General features: G+C 43.0%; 12 non-coding genes across 12 annotated transcripts; all 12 read left to right on the forward strand.

The window, feature by feature from the left end:
- Nucleotides 1-1,800: 1,800 nt before the first annotated feature.
- Nucleotides 1,801-1,964, forward strand: LOC148890557 (U1 spliceosomal RNA). Its single transcript, XR_016116772.1, has one exon. It is a non-coding gene; the product is annotated as a U1 spliceosomal RNA (small nuclear RNA).
- Nucleotides 1,965-2,635: 671 nt separating this feature from the next.
- LOC148890558 (U2 spliceosomal RNA) lies at nucleotides 2,636-2,826 on the forward strand. The gene has a single exon (XR_016116790.1). It is a non-coding gene; the product is annotated as a U2 spliceosomal RNA (small nuclear RNA).
- Nucleotides 2,827-4,877: 2,051 nt separating this feature from the next.
- Nucleotides 4,878-5,041, forward strand: LOC148890559 (U1 spliceosomal RNA). Its single transcript, XR_016116773.1, has one exon. It is a non-coding gene; the product is annotated as a U1 spliceosomal RNA (small nuclear RNA).
- Nucleotides 5,042-5,712: 671 nt separating this feature from the next.
- Nucleotides 5,713-5,903, forward strand: LOC148890560 (U2 spliceosomal RNA). The gene has a single exon (XR_016116791.1). It is a non-coding gene; the product is annotated as a U2 spliceosomal RNA (small nuclear RNA).
- A 2,051-nt stretch (nucleotides 5,904-7,954) lies between these two features.
- Nucleotides 7,955-8,118, forward strand: LOC148890561 (U1 spliceosomal RNA). The gene has a single exon (XR_016116774.1). It is a non-coding gene; the product is annotated as a U1 spliceosomal RNA (small nuclear RNA).
- A 671-nt stretch (nucleotides 8,119-8,789) lies between these two features.
- On the forward strand, nucleotides 8,790-8,980 carry LOC148890562 (U2 spliceosomal RNA). Its single transcript, XR_016116792.1, has one exon. It is a non-coding gene; the product is annotated as a U2 spliceosomal RNA (small nuclear RNA).
- A 2,035-nt stretch (nucleotides 8,981-11,015) lies between these two features.
- LOC148890563 (U1 spliceosomal RNA) lies at nucleotides 11,016-11,179 on the forward strand. Its single transcript, XR_016116775.1, has one exon. It is a non-coding gene; the product is annotated as a U1 spliceosomal RNA (small nuclear RNA).
- Nucleotides 11,180-11,850: 671 nt separating this feature from the next.
- LOC148890564 (U2 spliceosomal RNA) lies at nucleotides 11,851-12,041 on the forward strand. Its single transcript, XR_016116800.1, has one exon. It is a non-coding gene; the product is annotated as a U2 spliceosomal RNA (small nuclear RNA).
- A 1,982-nt stretch (nucleotides 12,042-14,023) lies between these two features.
- On the forward strand, nucleotides 14,024-14,187 carry LOC148890565 (U1 spliceosomal RNA). Its single transcript, XR_016116776.1, has one exon. It is a non-coding gene; the product is annotated as a U1 spliceosomal RNA (small nuclear RNA).
- A 671-nt stretch (nucleotides 14,188-14,858) lies between these two features.
- Nucleotides 14,859-15,049, forward strand: LOC148890566 (U2 spliceosomal RNA). The gene has a single exon (XR_016116793.1). It is a non-coding gene; the product is annotated as a U2 spliceosomal RNA (small nuclear RNA).
- A 1,431-nt stretch (nucleotides 15,050-16,480) lies between these two features.
- Nucleotides 16,481-16,644, forward strand: LOC148890567 (U1 spliceosomal RNA). Its single transcript, XR_016116777.1, has one exon. It is a non-coding gene; the product is annotated as a U1 spliceosomal RNA (small nuclear RNA).
- A 671-nt stretch (nucleotides 16,645-17,315) lies between these two features.
- On the forward strand, nucleotides 17,316-17,506 carry LOC148890568 (U2 spliceosomal RNA). The gene has a single exon (XR_016116796.1). It is a non-coding gene; the product is annotated as a U2 spliceosomal RNA (small nuclear RNA).
- Nucleotides 17,507-18,013: the final 507 nt, after the last annotated feature.

The following is an 18,013-nucleotide window of genomic DNA, read 5'->3' on the forward strand; positions in this document are numbered from 1 at the left end:
AGCTTATGAATTTAATTGGTTCCCAGACAGAGTGTGTGAGCCAAAAAGTGTGTATCACCAAAAAAAATCCCATAGGAAACCATTAAAATGGGAATAATGAGTTCCCGGGTTTCGATAAAATATACTTTTCAACTAAATAAGCCTTAAAACTACACACAACGTACCTTATTATATGTATAATAAATGTGTTATTGCATTGTAATGAAAGAAATACACTGCACTGTATAATAAAGTCACTTTATTTACATTTGTGATGGTCATTGATGGCTTGATGGAATGGCGTTGGAGGTCCGAGGTCAAAGGGAATTGCTGTTTGGAAAGAGTCACATTCCATAAGGACTGTAATTAAAGAAATAAACTGTGCTATAAAACAAAGTCGTTTTAATTACCTTTATGATGGTCATTGATGGCTTGATGGAATGGTGTCAGAGGGAATTGCTGTTTGGAAAGAGAGGCACATTACACGAGGACTGTAATTAAAGAAATAAACTCCTCGAGATATTTCCTCACTGAAGGAGCGAAATCATCATGCATCCAGTCCATAAACAGGAGCCGAGTAACCCAAGCTTTAGTGTTGGACTTCCACATGACAGGAAGATTGGATTTAACCACCTGGTGTCTTTTGAAGGCCCTTGGGGTTTCTGAATGATAAACCAACATTGGTTTTATCTTAGCACAAAACAGGAGGGCTAGCCTATTTTTCATTGGTTTATGCCCAGGGACAGACGTCTCTTCCTGTGAAAGTCCGGTTAGGCTTTTTCCAGAAAGGTCCGGTCTCATCTGCATTAAATACCTGCTGAGGAATGTAGCCTTCTTCATTCACCAGTTCGAAGAATGACACCTTGTAGGCTTCAGCAGCTTTCTGGTCAGAACTGGCTGCTTCACCATGACGAGTGACGCAGTGAATCCCAGTACGGCGCTTAAAGTTCTCGAACCATCCGTTGCTGGCTTTAAAATCCTCAATCAGTGCGGAACTTCCAGGTTGCCGCGTGGCGATATCGGCGTGAATTAGCCATGCTTTCTCGCATAAAATAGCTTTACTCGCGCTGTCAGCGGATAGCTGCTTTTCGTTAATCCAAATTAACAGAAGTTTTTCAACTTCTTCAATTGCCCGAGACCGTCGCTTTGAGAGCACGGAAACACTTTTTTGCAACAGACGCACCTTTGATGGCTTCTCTGTTCCGGAGAATGGTAGCAATGGTTGACTTAGCCTAGCCGTGTTCGGCCACTAAATCACACAAACGCACACCTCGTTGGTGTTTTTCAATTACCTCCTTCTTCTCAGCGACGGTCATTTTATTTTGTGTCTTCTTGGGCTGAACACGAGCCTGTGGTGGGGTTTTTTTTCCGGTCCCATAATAGTAACATTGTCAGCAAAAAGCTCCAAGGAGGCGATCGACGTGTGCATTCAACGAGAGGGGTTGTGGAAAGGTGGCCCGGCTGGAGCGCTGTTCGGTCGTGTGCTTCCGATGAAGATCACTCCGCCAGATCCAAAGGTCGTGTGCTTTTGTGTTCTTCCGCCGAAGATTACTGGAAGTGGGTGCTGACGACGGACACATGGGCAAATATCGTTGAGAATTTTTGGCAGAAATCTAGAAATGCATTGTGGGAATGTTTCGTTGGTTCTTTTTAACCTTTTTGTGTGATTTTAGTATCCGTGACAATTAATGTGTACAGTTTGAAACAGTGTAGGAGTGCAGTGTCATCGAGCGTGATCTCTCTCTGTGATCCAGATTATGTGACCGTGATCGAGGATCGTGTGCGCGCTAAACACATCGGCCCTGGCGACGTTAGCAACTCATACTTACCTGGCAGGGGAGATACCATGATCAAGAAGGTGGTTCACCCAGGGCGAGGCTCAGTCATTGCACTCCGGCTGTGCTGACCCTTGCGAATTCCCCAAATGTGGGAATCTCGACTGCATAATTTCTGGTAGTGGGGGACTGCGTTCGCGCTCTCCCCTGATCAAGTGGTCAAAGAAACTTTGAATTATATACAGCGACACGTGTCAATCATGCTATATAATAAATAGCTTCAGCTAGGTAGTTCCTCCAAAATTAAGCCTTCTATTCAAAAACGTTTTATTCAAAAAGCGGTTATAAATAAGGCTATTAAATATTGCCCTCGACGTACTCCACCAATATGCTTTATATATAAAATGACTTTCACGTTTCCCGAATTCCCTTCATTGACCATGGTTGGGGAAAAATTTGCAATGACATTTAAACTGAAATCAAACAGAAAAATAAAATATGCTACAGCTCGTGACCATAGATGCAACACCGGTGTCCAATAACGATCAGATCAGTCATGGTTTGGTATTATTCTGGAAAAATCCCCAGTCGGTCTGTTTGTGACACTGAGAAACTTCATGGACATGCAAGACATATGCGGTGTTCCTGGGTGCTTTTCTATTGGGCCGCCATGGCCACGTGACTGTTGTTATAAATAATCATTGTGTTGGTTTCACTAATCATACCTGGAAACGACGTGGTTGTCCTTATTTCCAGTTAAGTTTCGTGTGTGCAGTTGTTTTGTGTGTCAATGTTTTTCGTTGTGGTTGCCCGACGTTTGTCACCGCCACTGTAGCTCGCATCGTCACGAATCAAGTGTCCTGGCGTGTCGTTTTGCAGTTATCGCTTCTCGGCCTTTTGGCTAAGATCAAGTGTAGTATCTGTTCTTATCAGTTTAATATCTGATACGTCCCCTATCCGGGGACCATATATTAAATTGATTTTTGGAACAGGGAGTTGGAATTGGGGCTTGCTCCGTCCACTCCACGCATCGACCTGGTATTGCAGTACCTCCAGGAACGGTGCACCCCCTCTTTTGGTCAAGAAGATTAGTACATCTATAAAATGGTGCAACTTACTTATCCAGATCCGTGGTGCGGCATATAAAATAATCGTTCCCATTCTTTAACATTTTGCTGCATATTCAAAAAAAAAATTGAACGGTAAGAGTCGTTTAAGGTAAGAGTCGTTTAACGGTGCCCATTGTGAGCCAAATGAGTTTATTTCCTATTGTCAAAATAGGAAGTCTTCACCAAGGAAAAAAGTACAGTACAGTGAGACCTCAGCTTATGAATTTAATTGGTTCCCAGACAGAGTGTGTGAGCCAAAAAGTGTGTATCACCCAAAAAAATCCCATAGGAAACCATTAAAATGGGAATAATGAGTTCCGGGGTTTCGATAAAATATACTTTTCAACTAAATAAGCCTTAAAACTACACACAACGTACCTTATTATATGTATAATAAATGTGTTATTGCATTGTAATGAAAGAAATACACTGCACTGTATAATAAAGTCACTTTATTTACATTTGTGATGGTCATTGATGGCTTGATGGAATGGCGTTGGAGGTCCGAGGTCAAAGGGAATTGCTGTTTGGAAAGAGTCACATTCCATAAGGACTGTAATTAAAGAAATAAACTGTGCTATAAAACAAAGTCGTTTTAATTACCTTTATGATGGTCATTGATGGCTTGATGGAATGGTGTCAGAGGGAATTGCTGTTTGGAAAGAGAGGCACATTACACGAGGACTGTAATTAAAGAAATAAACTCCTCGAGATATTTCCTCACTGAAGGAGCGAAATCATCATGCATCCAGTCCATAAACAGGAGCCGAGTAACCCAAGCTTTAGTGTTGGACTTCCACATGACAGGAAGATTGGATTTAACCACCTGGTGTCTTTTGAAGGCCCTTGGGGTTTCTGAATGATAAACCAACATTGGTTTTATCTTAGCACAAAACAGGAGGGCTAGCCTATTTTTCATTGGTTTATGCCCAGGGACAGACGTCTCTTCCTGTGAAAGTCCGGTTAGGCTTTTTCCAGAAAGGTCCGGTCTCATCTGCATTAAATACCTGCTGAGGAATGTAGCCTTCTTCATTCACCAGTTCGAAGAATGACACCTTGTAGGCTTCAGCAGCTTTCTGGTCAGAACTGGCTGCTTCACCATGACGAGTGACGCAGTGAATCCCAGTACGGCGCTTAAAGTTCTCGAACCATCCGTTGCTGGCTTTAAAATCCTCAATCAGTGCGGAACTTCCAGGTTGCCGCGTGGCGATATCGGCGTGAATTAGCCATGCTTTCTCGCATAAAATAGCTTTACTCGCGCTGTCAGCGGATAGCTGCTTTTCGTTAATCCAAATTAACAGAAGTTTTTCAACTTCTTCAATTGCCCGAGACCGTCGCTTTGAGAGCACGGAAACACTTTTTTGCAACAGACGCACCTTTGATGGCTTCTCTGTTCCGGAGAATGGTAGCAATGGTTGACTTAGCCTAGCCGTGTTCGGCCACTAAATCACACAAACGCACACCTCGTTGGTGTTTTTCAATTACCTCCTTCTTCTCAGCGACGGTCATTTTATTTTGTGTCTTCTTGGGCTGAACACGAGCCTGTGGTGGGGTTTTTTTTCCGGTCCCATAATAGTAACATTGTCAGCAAAAAGCTCCAAGGAGGCGATCGACGTGTGCATTCAACGAGAGGGGTTGTGGAAAGGTGGCCCGGCTGGAGCGCTGTTCGGTCGTGTGCTTCCGATGAAGATCACTCCGCCAGATCCAAAGGTCGTGTGCTTTTGTGTTCTTCCGCCGAAGATTACTGGAAGTGGGTGCTGACGACGGACACATGGGCAAATATCGTTGAGAATTTTTGGCAGAAATCTAGAAATGCATTGTGGGAATGTTTCGTTGGTTCTTTTTAACCTTTTTGTGTGATTTTAGTATCCGTGACAATTAATGTGTACAGTTTGAAACAGTGTAGGAGTGCAGTGTCATCGAGCGTGATCTCTCTCTGTGATCCAGATTATGTGACCGTGATCGAGGATCGTGTGCGCGCTAAACACATCGGCCCTGGCGACGTTAGCAACTCATACTTACCTGGCAGGGGAGATACCATGATCAAGAAGGTGGTTCACCCAGGGCGAGGCTCAGTCATTGCACTCCGGCTGTGCTGACCCTTGCGAATTCCCCAAATGTGGGAATCTCGACTGCATAATTTCTGGTAGTGGGGGACTGCGTTCGCGCTCTCCCCTGATCAAGTGGTCAAAGAAACTTTGAATTATATACAGCGACACGTGTCAATCATGCTATATAATAAATAGCTTCAGCTAGGTAGTTCCTCCAAAATTAAGCCTTCTATTCAAAAACGTTTTATTCAAAAAGCGGTTATAAATAAGGCTATTAAATATTGCCCTCGACGTACTCCACCAATATGCTTTATATATAAAATGACTTTCACGTTTCCCGAATTCCCTTCATTGACCATGGTTGGGGAAAAATTTGCAATGACATTTAAACTGAAATCAAACAGAAAAATAAAATATGCTACAGCTCGTGACCATAGATGCAACACCGGTGTCCAATAACGATCAGATCAGTCATGGTTTGGTATTATTCTGGAAAAATCCCCAGTCGGTCTGTTTGTGACACTGAGAAACTTCATGGACATGCAAGACATACGCGGTGTTCCTGGGTGCTTTTCTATTGGGCCGCCATGGCCACGTGACTGTTGTTATAAATAATCATTGTGTTGGTTTCACTAATCATACCTGGAAACGACGTGGTTGTCCTTATTTCCAGTTAAGTTTCGTGTGTGCAGTTGTTTTGTGTGTCAATGTTTTTCGTTGTGGTTGCCCGACGTTTGTCACCGCCACTGTAGCTCGCATCGTCACGAATCAAGTGTCCTGGCGTGTCGTTTTGCAGTTATCGCTTCTCGGCCTTTTGGCTAAGATCAAGTGTAGTATCTGTTCTTATCAGTTTAATATCTGATACGTCCCCTATCCGGGGACCATATATTAAATTGATTTTTGGAACAGGGAGTTGGAATTGGGGCTTGCTCCGTCCACTCCACGCATCGACCTGGTATTGCAGTACCTCCAGGAACGGTGCACCCCCTCTTTTGGTCAAGAAGATTAGTACATCTATAAAATGGTGCAACTTACTTATCCAGATCCGTGGTGCGGCATATAAAATAATCGTTCCCATTCTTTAACATTTTGCTGCATATTCAAAAAAAAAATTGAACGGTAAGAGTCGTTTAAGGTAAGAGTCGTTTAACGGTGCCCATTGTGAGCCAAATGAGTTTATTTCCTATTGTCAAAATAGGAAGTCTTCACCAAGGAAAAAAGTACAGTACAGTGAGACCTCAGCTTATGAATTTAATTGGTTCCCAGACAGAGTGTGTGAGCCAAAAAGTGTGTATCACCCAAAAAAATCCCATAGGAAACCATTAAAATGGGAATAATGAGTTCCGGGGTTTCGATAAAATATACTTTTCAACTAAATAAGCCTTAAAACTACACACAACATACCTTATTATATGTATAATAAATGTGTTATTGCATTGTAATGAAAGAAATACACTGCACTGTATAATAAAGTCACTTTATTTACATTTGTGATGGTCATTGATGGCTTGATGGAATGGCGTTGGAGGTCCGAGGTCAAAGGGAATTGCTGTTTGGAAAGAGTCACATTCCATAAGGACTGTAATTAAAGAAATAAACTGTGCTATAAAACAAAGTCGTTTTAATTACCTTTATGATGGTCATTGATGGCTTGATGGAATGGTGTCAGAGGGAATTGCTGTTTGGAAAGAGAGGCACATTACACGAGGACTGTAATTAAAGAAATAAACTCCTCGAGATATTTCCTCACTGAAGGAGCGAAATCATCATGCATCCAGTCCATAAACAGGAGCCGAGTAACCCAAGCTTTAGTGTTGGACTTCCACATGACAGGAAGATTGGATTTAACCACCTGGTGTCTTTTGAAGGCCCTTGGGGTTTCTGAATGATAAACCAACATTGGTTTTATCTTAGCACAAAACAGGAGGGCTAGCCTATTTTTCATTGGTTTATGCCCAGGGACAGACGTCTCTTCCTGTGAAAGTCCGGTTAGGCTTTTTCCAGAAAGGTCCGGTCTCATCTGCATTAAATACCTGCTGAGGAATGTAGCCTTCTTCATTCACCAGTTCGAAGAATGACACCTTGTAGGCTTCAGCAGCTTTCTGGTCAGAACTGGCTGCTTCACCATGACGAGTGACGCAGTGAATCCCAGTACGGCGCTTAAAGTTCTCGAACCATCCGTTGCTGGCTTTAAAATCCTCAATCAGTGCGGAACTTCCAGGTTGCCGCGTGGCGATATCGGCGTGAATTAGCCATGCTTTCTCGCATAAAATAGCTTTACTCGCGCTGTCAGCGGATAGCTGCTTTTCGTTAATCCAAATTAACAGAAGTTTTTCAACTTCTTCAATTGCCCGAGACCGTCGCTTTGAGAGCACGGAAACACTTTTTTGCAACAGACGCACCTTTGATGGCTTCTCTGTTCCGGAGAATGGTAGCAATGGTTGACTTAGCCTAGCCGTGTTCGGCCACTAAATCACACAAACGCACACCTCGTTGGTGTTTTTCAATTACCTCCTTCTTCTCAGCGACGGTCATTTTATTTTGTGTCTTCTTGGGCTGAACACGAGCCTGTGGTGGGGTTTTTTTTCCGGTCCCATAATAGTAACATTGTCAGCAAAAAGCTCCAAGGAGGCGATCGACGTGTGCATTCAACGAGAGGGGTTGTGGAAAGGTGGCCCGGCTGGAGCGCTGTTCGGTCGTGTGCTTCCGATGAAGATCACTCCGCCAGATCCAAAGGTCGTGTGCTTTTGTGTTCTTCCGCCGAAGATTACTGGAAGTGGGTGCTGACGACGGACACATGGGCAAATATCGTTGAGAATTTTTGGCAGAAATCTAGAAATGCATTGTGGGAATGTTTCGTTGGTTCTTTTTAACCTTTTTGTGTGATTTTAGTATCCGTGACAATTAATGTGTACAGTTTGAAACAGTGTAGGAGTGCAGTGTCATCGAGCGTGATCTCTCTCTGTGATCCAGATTATGTGACCGTGATCGAGGATCGTGTGCGCGCTAAACACATCGGCCCTGGCGACGTTAGCAACTCATACTTACCTGGCAGGGGAGATACCATGATCAAGAAGGTGGTTCACCCAGGGCGAGGCTCAGTCATTGCACTCCGGCTGTGCTGACCCTTGCGAATTCCCCAAATGTGGGAATCTCGACTGCATAATTTCTGGTAGTGGGGGACTGCGTTCGCGCTCTCCCCTGATCAAGTGGTCAAAGAAACTTTGAATTATACTGAGCGACACGTGTCAATCATGCTATATAATAAATAGCTTCAGCTAGGTAGTTCCTCCAAAGTTAAGCCTTCTATTCAAAAACGTTTTATTCAAAAAGCGGTTATAAATAAGGCTATTAAATATTGCCCTCGACGTACTCCACCAATATGCTTTATATATAAAATGACTTTCACGTTTCCCGAATTCCCTTCATTGACCATGGTTGGGGAAAAATTTGCAATGACATTTAAACTGAAATCAAACAGAAAAATAAAATATGCTACAGCTCGTGACCATAGATGCAACACCGGTGTCCAATAAAGATCAGATCAGTCATGGTTTGGTATTATTCTGGAAAAATCCCCAGTCGGTCTGTTTGTGACACTGAGAAACTGCATGGACATGCAAGACATACGCGGTGTTCCTGGGTGCTTTTCTATTGGGCCGCCATGGCCACGTGACTGTTGTTATAAATAATCATTGTGTTGGTTTCACTAATCATACCTGGAAACGACGTGGTTGTCCTTATTTCCAGTTAAGTTTCGTGTGTGCAGTTGTTTTGTGTGTCAATGTTTTTCGTTGTGGTTGCCCGACGTTTGTCACCGCCACTGTAGCTCGCATCGTCACGAATCAAGTGTCCTGGCGTGTCGTTTTGCAGTTATCGCTTCTCGGCCTTTTGGCTAAGATCAAGTGTAGTATCTGTTCTTATCAGTTTAATATCTGATACGTCCCCTATCCGGGGACCATATATTAAATTGATTTTTGGAACAGGGAGTTGGAATTGGGGCTTGCTCCGTCCACTCCACGCATCGACCTGGTATTGCAGTACCTCCAGGAACGGTGCACCCCCTCTTTTGGTCAAGAAAATTAGTACATCTATAAAATGGTGCGACTTACTTATCCAGATCCGTGGTGCGGCATATAAAATAATCGTTCCCATTCTTTAACATTTTGCTGCATATTCAAAAAAAAAAATTGAACGGTAAGAGTTGTTTAACGGTGCCCATTGTGAGCCAAATGAGTTTATTTCCTATTGTCAAAATAGGAAGTCTTCACCAAGGAAAAAAGTACAGTACAGTGAGACCTCAGCTTATGAATTTAATTGGTTCCCAGACAGAGTGTGTGAGCCAAAAAGTGTGTATCACCCAAAAAAATCCCATAGGAAACCATTAAAATGGGAATAATGAGTTCCGGGGTTTCGATAAAATATACTTTTCAACTAAATAAGCCTTAAAACTACACACAACGTACCTTATTATATGTATAATAAATGTGTTATTGCATTGTAATGAAAGAAATACACTGCACTGTATAATAAAGTCACTTTATTTACATTTGTGATGGTCATTGATGGCTTGATGGAATGGCGTTGGAGGTCCGAGGTCAAAGGGAATTGCTGTTTGGAAAGAGTCACATTCCATAAGGACTGTAATTAAAGAAATAAACTGTGCTATAAAACAAAGTCGTTTTAATTACCTTTATGATGGTCATTGATGGCTTGATGGAATGGTGTCAGAGGGAATTGCTGTTTGGAAAGAGAGGCACATTACACGAGGACTGTAATTAAAGAAATAAACTCCTCGAGATATTTCCTCACTGAAGGAGCGAAATCATCATGCATCCAGTCCATAAACAGGAGCCGAGTAACCCAAGCTTTAGTGTTGGACTTCCACATGACAGGAAGATTGGATTTAACCACCTGGTGTCTTTTGAAGGCCCTTGGGGTTTCTGAATGATAAACCAACATTGGTTTTATCTTAGCACAAAACAGGAGGGCTAGCCTATTTTTCATTGGTTTATGCCCAGGGACAGACGTCTCTTCCTGTGAAAGTCCGGTTAGGCTTTTTCCAGAAAGGTCCGGTCTCATCTGCATTAAATACCTGCTGAGGAATGTAGCCTTCTTCATTCACCAGTTCGAAGAATGACACCTTGTAGGCTTCAGCAGCTTTCTGGTCAGAACTGGCTGCTTCACCATGACGAGTGACGCAGTGAATCCCAGTACGGCGCTTAAAGTTCTCGAACCATCCGTTGCTGGCTTTAAAATCCTCAATCAGTGCGGAACTTCCAGGTTGCCGCGTGGCGATATCGGCGTGAATTAGCCATGCTTTCTCGCATAAAATAGCTTTACTCGCGCTGTCAGCGGATAGCTGCTTTTCGTTAATCCAAATTAACAGAAGTTTTTCAACTTCTTCAATTGCCCGAGACCGTCGCTTTGAGAGCACGGAAACACTTTTTTGCAACAGACGCACCTTTGATGGCTTCTCTGTTCCGGAGAATGGTAGCAATGGTTGACTTAGCCTAGCCGTGTTCGGCCACTAAATCACACAAACGCACACCTCGTTCGTGTTTTTCAATTACCTCCTTCTTCTCAGCGACGGTCATTTTATTTTGTGTCTTCTTGGGCTGAACACGAGCCTGTGGTGGGTTTTTTTTCCGGTCCCTTAATAGTAACATTGTCAGCAAAAAGCTCCAAGGAGGCGATCGACGTGCGCATTCAACGAGAGGGGTTGTGGAAAGGTGGCCCGGCTGGAGCGCTGTTCGGTCGTGTGCTTCCGATGAAGATCACTCCGCCAGATCCAAAGGTCGTGTGCTTTTGTGTTCTTCCGCCGAAGATTACTGGAAGTGGGTGCTGACGACGGACACATGGGCAAATATCGTTGAGAATTTTTGGCAGAAATCTAGAAATGCATTGTGGGAATGTTTCGTTGGTTCTTTTTAACCTTTTTGTGTGATTTTAGTATCCGTGACAATTAATGTGTACAGTTTGAAACAGTGTAGGAGTGCAGTGTCATCGAGCGTGATCTCTCTCTGTGATCCAGATTATGTGACCGTGATCGAGGATCGTGTGCGCGCTAAACACATCGGCCCTGGCGACGTTAGCAACTCATACTTACCTGGCAGGGGAGATACCATGATCAAGAAGGTGGTTCACCCAGGGCGAGGCTCAGTCATTGCACTCCGGCTGTGCTGACCCTTGCGAATTCCCCAAATGTGGGAATCTCGACTGCATAATTTCTGGTAGTGGGGGACTGCGTTCGCGCTCTCCCCTGATCAAGTGGTCAAAGAAACTTTGAATTATATACAGCGACACGTGTCAATCATGCTATATAATAAATAGCTTCAGCTAGGTAGTTCCTCCAAAGTTAAGCCTTCTATTCAAAAACGTTTTATTCAAAAAGCGGTTATAAATAAGGCTATTAAATATTGCCCTCGACGTACTCCACCAATATGCTTTATATATAAAATGACTTTCACGTTTCCCGAATTCCCTTCATTGACCATGGTTGGGGAAAAATTTGCAATGACATTTAAACTGAAATCAAACAGAAAAATAAAATATGCTACAGCTCGTGACCATAGATGCAACACCGGTGTCCAATAAAGATCAGATCAGTCATGGTTTGGTATTATTCTGGAAAAATCCCCAGTCGGTCTGTTTGTGACACTGAGAAACTGCATGGACATGCAAGACATACGCGGTGTTCCTGGGTGCTTTTCTATTGGGCCGCCATGGCCACGTGACTGTTGTTATAAATAATCATTGTGTTGGTTTCACTAATCATACCTGGAAACGACGTGGTTGTCCTTATTTCCAGTTAAGTTTCGTGTGTGCAGTTGTTTTGTGTGTCAATGTTTTTCGTTGTGGTTGCCCGACGTTTGTCACCGCCACTGTAGCTCGCATCGTCACGAATCAAGTGTCCTGGCGTGTCGTTTTGCAGTTATCGCTTCTCGGCCTTTTGGCTAAGATCAAGTGTAGTATCTGTTCTTATCAGTTTAATATCTGATACGTCCCCTATCCGGGGACCATATATTAAATTGATTTTTGGAACAGGGAGATGGAATTGGGGCTTGCTCCGTCCACTCCACGCATCGACCTGGTATTGCAGTACCTCCAGGAACGGTGCACCCCCTCTTTTGGTCAAGAAAATTAGTACATCTATAAAATGGTGCGACTTACTTATCCAGATCCGTGGTGCGGCATATAAAACGGTAAGAGTCGTTTAACGGTGCCCATTGTGAGCCAAATGAGTTTATTTCCTATTGTCAAAATAGGAAGTCTTCACCGAGGAAAAAAGTACAGTACAGTGAGACCTCAGCTTATGAATTTAATTGGTTCCCAGACAGAGTGTGTGAGCCAAAAAGTGTGTATCACCAAAAAAAATCCCATAGGAAACCATTAAAATGGGAATAATGAGTTCCGGGGTTTCGATAAAATATACTTTTCAACTAAATAAGCCTTAAAACTACACACAACGTACCTTATTATATGTATAATAAATGTGTTATTGCATTGTAATGAAAGAAATACACTGCACTGTATAATAAAGTCACTTTATTTACATTTGTGATGGTCATTGATGGCTTGATGGAATGGCGTTGGAGGTCCGAGGTCAAAGGGAATTGCTGTTTGGAAAGAGTCACATTCCATAAGGACTGTAATTAAAGAAATAAACTGTGCTATAAAACAAAGTCGTTTTAATTACCTTTATGATGGTCATTGATGGCTTGATGGAATGGTGTCAGAGGGAATTGCTGTTTGGAAAGAGAGGCACATTACACGAGGACTGTAATTAAAGAAATAAACTCCTCGAGATATTTCCTCACTGAAGGAGCGAAATCATCATGCATCCAGTCCATAAACAGGAGCCGAGTAACCCAAGCTTTAGTGTTGGACTTCCACATGACAGGAAGATTGGATTTAACCACCTGGTGTCTTTTGAAGGCCCTTGGGGTTTCTGAATGATAAACCAACATTGGTTTTATCTTAGCACAAAACAGGAGGGCTAGCCTATTTTTCATTGGTTTATGCCCAGGGACAGACGTCTCTTCCTGTGAAAGTCCGGTTAGGCTTTTTCCAGAAAGGTCCGGTCTCATCTGCATTAAATACCTGCTGAGGAATGTAGCCTTCTTCATTCACCAGTTCGAAGAATGACACCTTGTAGGCTTCAGCAGCTTTCTGGTCAGAACTGGCTGCTTCACCATGACGAGTGACGCAGTGAATCCCAGTACGGCGCTTAAAGTTCTCGAACCATCCGTTGCTGGCTTTAAAATCCTCAATCAGTGCGGAACTTCCAGGTTGCCGCGTGGCGATATCGGCGTGAATTAGCCATGCTTTCTCGCATAAAATAGCTTTACTCGCGCTGTCAGCGGATAGCTGCTTTTCGTTAATCCAAATTAACAGAAGTTTTTCAACTTCTTCAATTGCCCGAGACCGTCGCTTTGAGAGCACGGAAACACTTTTTTGCAACAGACGCACCTTTGATGGCTTCTCTGTTCCGGAGAATGGTAGCAATGGTTGACTTAGCCTAGCCGTGTTCGGCCACTAAATCACACAAACGCACACCTCGTTGGTGTTTTTCAATTACCTCCTTCTTCTCAGCGACGGTCATTTTATTTTGTGTCTTCTTGGGCTGAACACGAGCCTGTGGTGGGGTTTTTTTCCGGTCCCATAATAGTAACATTGTCAGCAAAAAGCTCCAAGGAGGCGATCGACGTGTGCATTCAACGAGAGGGGTTGTGGAAAGGTGGCCCGGCTGGAGCGCTGTTCGGTCGTGTGCTTCCGATGAAGATCACTCCGCCAGATCCAAAGGTCGTGTGCTTTTGTGTTCTTCCGCCGAAGATTACTGGAAGTGGGTGCTGACGACGGACACATGGGCAAATATCGTTGAGAATTTTTGGCAGAAATCTAGAAATGCATTGTGGGAATGTTTCGTTGGTTCTTTTTAACCTTTTTGTGTGATTTTAGTATCCGTGACAATTAATGTGTACAGTTTGAAACAGTGTAGGAGTGCAGTGTCATCGAGCGTGATCTCTCTCTGTGATCCAGATTATGTGACCGTGATCGAGGATCGTGTGCGCGCTAAACACATCGGCCCTGGCGACGTTAGCAACTCATACTTACCTGGCAGGGGAGATACCATGATCAAGAAGGTGGTTCACCCAGGGCGAGGCTCAGTCATTGCACTCCGGCTGTGCTGACCCTTGCGAATTCCCCAAATGTGGGAATCTCGACTGCATAATTTCTGGTAGTGGGGGACTGCGTTCGCGCTCTCCCCTGATCAAGTGGTCAAAGAAACTTTGAATTATATACAGCGACACGTGTCAATCATGCTATATAATAAATAGCTTCAGCTAGGTAGTTCCTCCAAAATTAAGCCTTCTATTCAAAAACGTTTTATTCAAAAAGCGGTTATAAATAAGGCTATTAAATATTGCCCTCGACGTACTCCACCAATATGCTTTATATATAAAATGACTTTCACGTTTCCCGAATTCCCTTCATTGACCATGGTTGGGGAAAAATTTGCAATGACATTTAAACTGAAATCAAACAGAAAAATAAAATATGCTACAGCTCGTGACCATAGATGCAACACCGGTGTCCAATAACGATCAGATCAGTCATGGTTTGGTATTATTCTGGAAAAATCCCCAGTCGGTCTGTTTGTGACACTGAGAAACTTCATGGACATGCAAGACATATGCGGTGTTCCTGGGTGCTTTTCTATTGGGCCGCCATGGCCACGTGACTGTTGTTATAAATAATCATTGTGTTGGTTTCACTAATCATACCTGGAAACGACGTGGTTGTCCTTATTTCCAGTTAAGTTTCGTGTGTGCAGTTGTTTTGTGTGTCAATGTTTTTCGTTGTGGTTGCCCGACGTTTGTCACCGCCACTGTAGCTCGCATCGTCACGAATCAAGTGTCCTGGCGTGTCGTTTTGCAGTTATCGCTTCTCGGCCTTTTGGCTAAGATCAAGTGTAGTATCTGTTCTTATCAGTTTAATATCTGATACGTCCCCTATCCGGGGACCATATATTAAATTGATTTTTGGAACAGGGAGTTGGAATTGGGGCTTGCTCCGTCCACTCCACGCATCGACCTGGTATTGCAGTACCTCCAGGAACGGTGCACCCCCTCTTTTGGTCAAGAAGATTAGTACATCTATAAAATGGTGCAACTTACTTATCCAGATCCGTGGTGCGGCATATAAAATAATCGTTCCCATTCTTTAACATTTTGCTGCATATTCAAAAAAAAAAATTGAACGGTAAGAGTCGTTTAACGGTGCCCATTGTGAGCCAAATGAGTTTATTTCCTATTGTCAAAATAGGAAGTCTTCACCAAGGAAAAAAGTACAGTACAGTGAGACCTCAGCTTATGAATTTAATTGGTTCCCAGACAGAGTGTGTGAGCCAAAAAGTGTGTATCACCCAAAAAAATCCCATAGGAAACCATTAAAATGGGAATAATGAGTTCCGGGGTTTCGATAAAATATACTTTTCAACTAAATAAGCCTTAAAACTACACACAACGTACCTTATTATATGTATAATAAATGTGTTATTGCATTGTAATGAAAGAAATACACTGCACTGTATAATAAAGTCACTTTATTTACATTTGTGATGGTCATTGATGGCTTGATGGAATGGCGTTGGAGGTCCGAGGTCAAAGGGAATTGCTGTTTGGAAAGAGTCACATTCCATAAGGACTGTAATTAAAGAAATAAACTGTGCTATAAAACAAAGTCGTTTTAATTACCTTTATGATGGTCATTGATGGCTTGATGGAATGGTGTCAGAGGGAATTGCTGTTTGGAAAGAGAGGCACATTACACGAGGACTGTAATTAAAGAAATAAACTCCTCGAGATATTTCCTCACTGAAGGAGCGAAATCATCATGCATCCAGTCCATAAACAGGAGCCGAGTAACCCAAGCTTTAGTGTTGGACTTCCACATGACAGGAAGATTGGATTTAACCACCTGGTGTCTTTTGAAGGCCCTTGGGGTTTCTGAATGATAAACCAACATTGGTTTTATCTTAGCACAAAACAGGAGGGCTAGCCTATTTTTCATTGGTTTATGCCCAGGGACAGACGTCTCTTCCTGTGAAAGTCCGGCCCATAATAGTAACATTGTCAGCAAAAAGCTCCAAGGAGGCGATCGACGTGTGCATTCAACGAGAGGGGTTGTGGAAAGGTGGCCCGGCTGGAGCGCTGTTCGGTCGTGTGCTTCCGATGAAGATCACTCCGCCAGATCCAAAGGTCGTGTGCTTTTGTGTTCTTCCGCCGAAGATTACTGGAAGTGGGTGCTGACGACGGACACATGGGCAAATATCGTTGAGAATTTTTGGCAGAAATCTAGAAATGCATTGTGGGAATGTTTCGTTGGTTCTTTTTAACCTTTTTGTGTGATTTTAGTATCCGTGACAATTAATGTGTACAGTTTGAAACAGTGTAGGAGTGCAGTGTCATCGAGCGTGATCTCTCTGTGATCCAGATTATGTGACCGTGATCGAGGATCGTGTGCGCGCTAAACACATCGGCCCTGGCGACGTTAGCAACTCATACTTACCTGGCAGGGGAGATACCATGATCAAGAAGGTGGTTCACCCAGGGCGAGGCTCAGTCATTGCACTCCGGCTGTGCTGACCCTTGCGAATTCCCCAAATGTGGGAATCTCGACTGCATAATTTCTGGTAGTGGGGGACTGCGTTCGCGCTCTCCCCTGATCAAGTGGTCAAAGAAACTTTGAATTATATACAGCGACACGTGTCAATCATGCTATATAATAAATAGCTTCAGCTAGGTAGTTCCTCCAAAATTAAGCCTTCTATTCAAAAACGTTTTATTCAAAAAGCGGTTATAAATAAGGCTATTAAATATTGCCCTCGACGTACTCCACCAATATGCTTTATATATAAAATGACTTTCACGTTTCCCGAATTCCCTTCATTGACCATGGTTGGGGAAAAATTTGCAATGACATTTAAACTGAAATCAAACAGAAAAATAAAATATGCTACAGCTCGTGACCATAGATGCAACACCGGTGTCCAATAACGATCAGATCAGTCATGGTTTGGTATTATTCTGGAAAAATCCCCAGTCGGTCTGTTTGTGACACTGAGAAACTTCATGGACATGCAAGACATATGCGGTGTTCCTGGGTGCTTTTCTATTGGGCCGCCATGGCCACGTGACTGTTGTTATAAATAATCATTGTGTTGGTTTCACTAATCATACCTGGAAACGACGTGGTTGTCCTTATTTCCAGTTAAGTTTCGTGTGTGCAGTTGTTTTGTGTGTCAATGTTTTTCGTTGTGGTTGCCCGACGTTTGTCACCGCCACTGTAGCTTGCATCGTCACGAATCAAGTGTCCTGGCGTGTCGTTTTGCAGTTATCGCTTCTCGGCCTTTTGGCTAAGATCAAGTGTAGTATCTGTTCTTATCAGTTTAATATCTGATACGTCCCCTATCCGGGGACCATATATTAAATTGATTTTTGGAACAGGGAGTTGGAATTGGGGCTTGCTCCGTCCACTCCACGCATTGACCTGGTATTGCAGTACCTCCAGGAACGGTGCACCCCCTCTTTTGGTCAAGAAGATTAGTACATCTATAAAATGGTGCAACTTACTTATCCAGATCCGTGGTGCGGCATATAAAATAATCGTTCCCATTCTTTAACATTTTGCTGCATATTCAAAAAAAAAATTGAACGGTAAGAGTCGTTTAAGGTAAGAGTCGTTTAACGGTGCCCATTGTGAGCCAAATGAGTTTATTTCCTATTGTCAAAATAGGAAGTCTTCACCAAGGAAAAAAGTACAGTACAGTGAGACCTCAGCTTATGAATTTAATTGGTTCCCAGACAGAGTGTGTGAGCCAAAAAGTGTGTATCACCCAAAAAAATCCCATAGGAAACCATTAAAATGGGAATAATGAGTTCCGGGGTTTCGATAAAATATACTTTTCAACTAAATAAGCCTTAAAACTACACACAACGTACCTTATTATATGTATAATAAATGTGTTATTGCATTGTAATGAAAGAAATACACTGCACTATATAATAAAGTCACTTTATTTACATTTGTGATG

Source organism: Hippocampus bargibanti, linkage group LG12 (genome assembly GCF_051943395.1).
Source record: "Hippocampus bargibanti isolate YZ-2025 linkage group LG12, ASM5194339v1, whole genome shotgun sequence".
Taxonomy (NCBI): Eukaryota; Metazoa; Chordata; class Actinopteri; order Syngnathiformes; family Syngnathidae; genus Hippocampus; species Hippocampus bargibanti.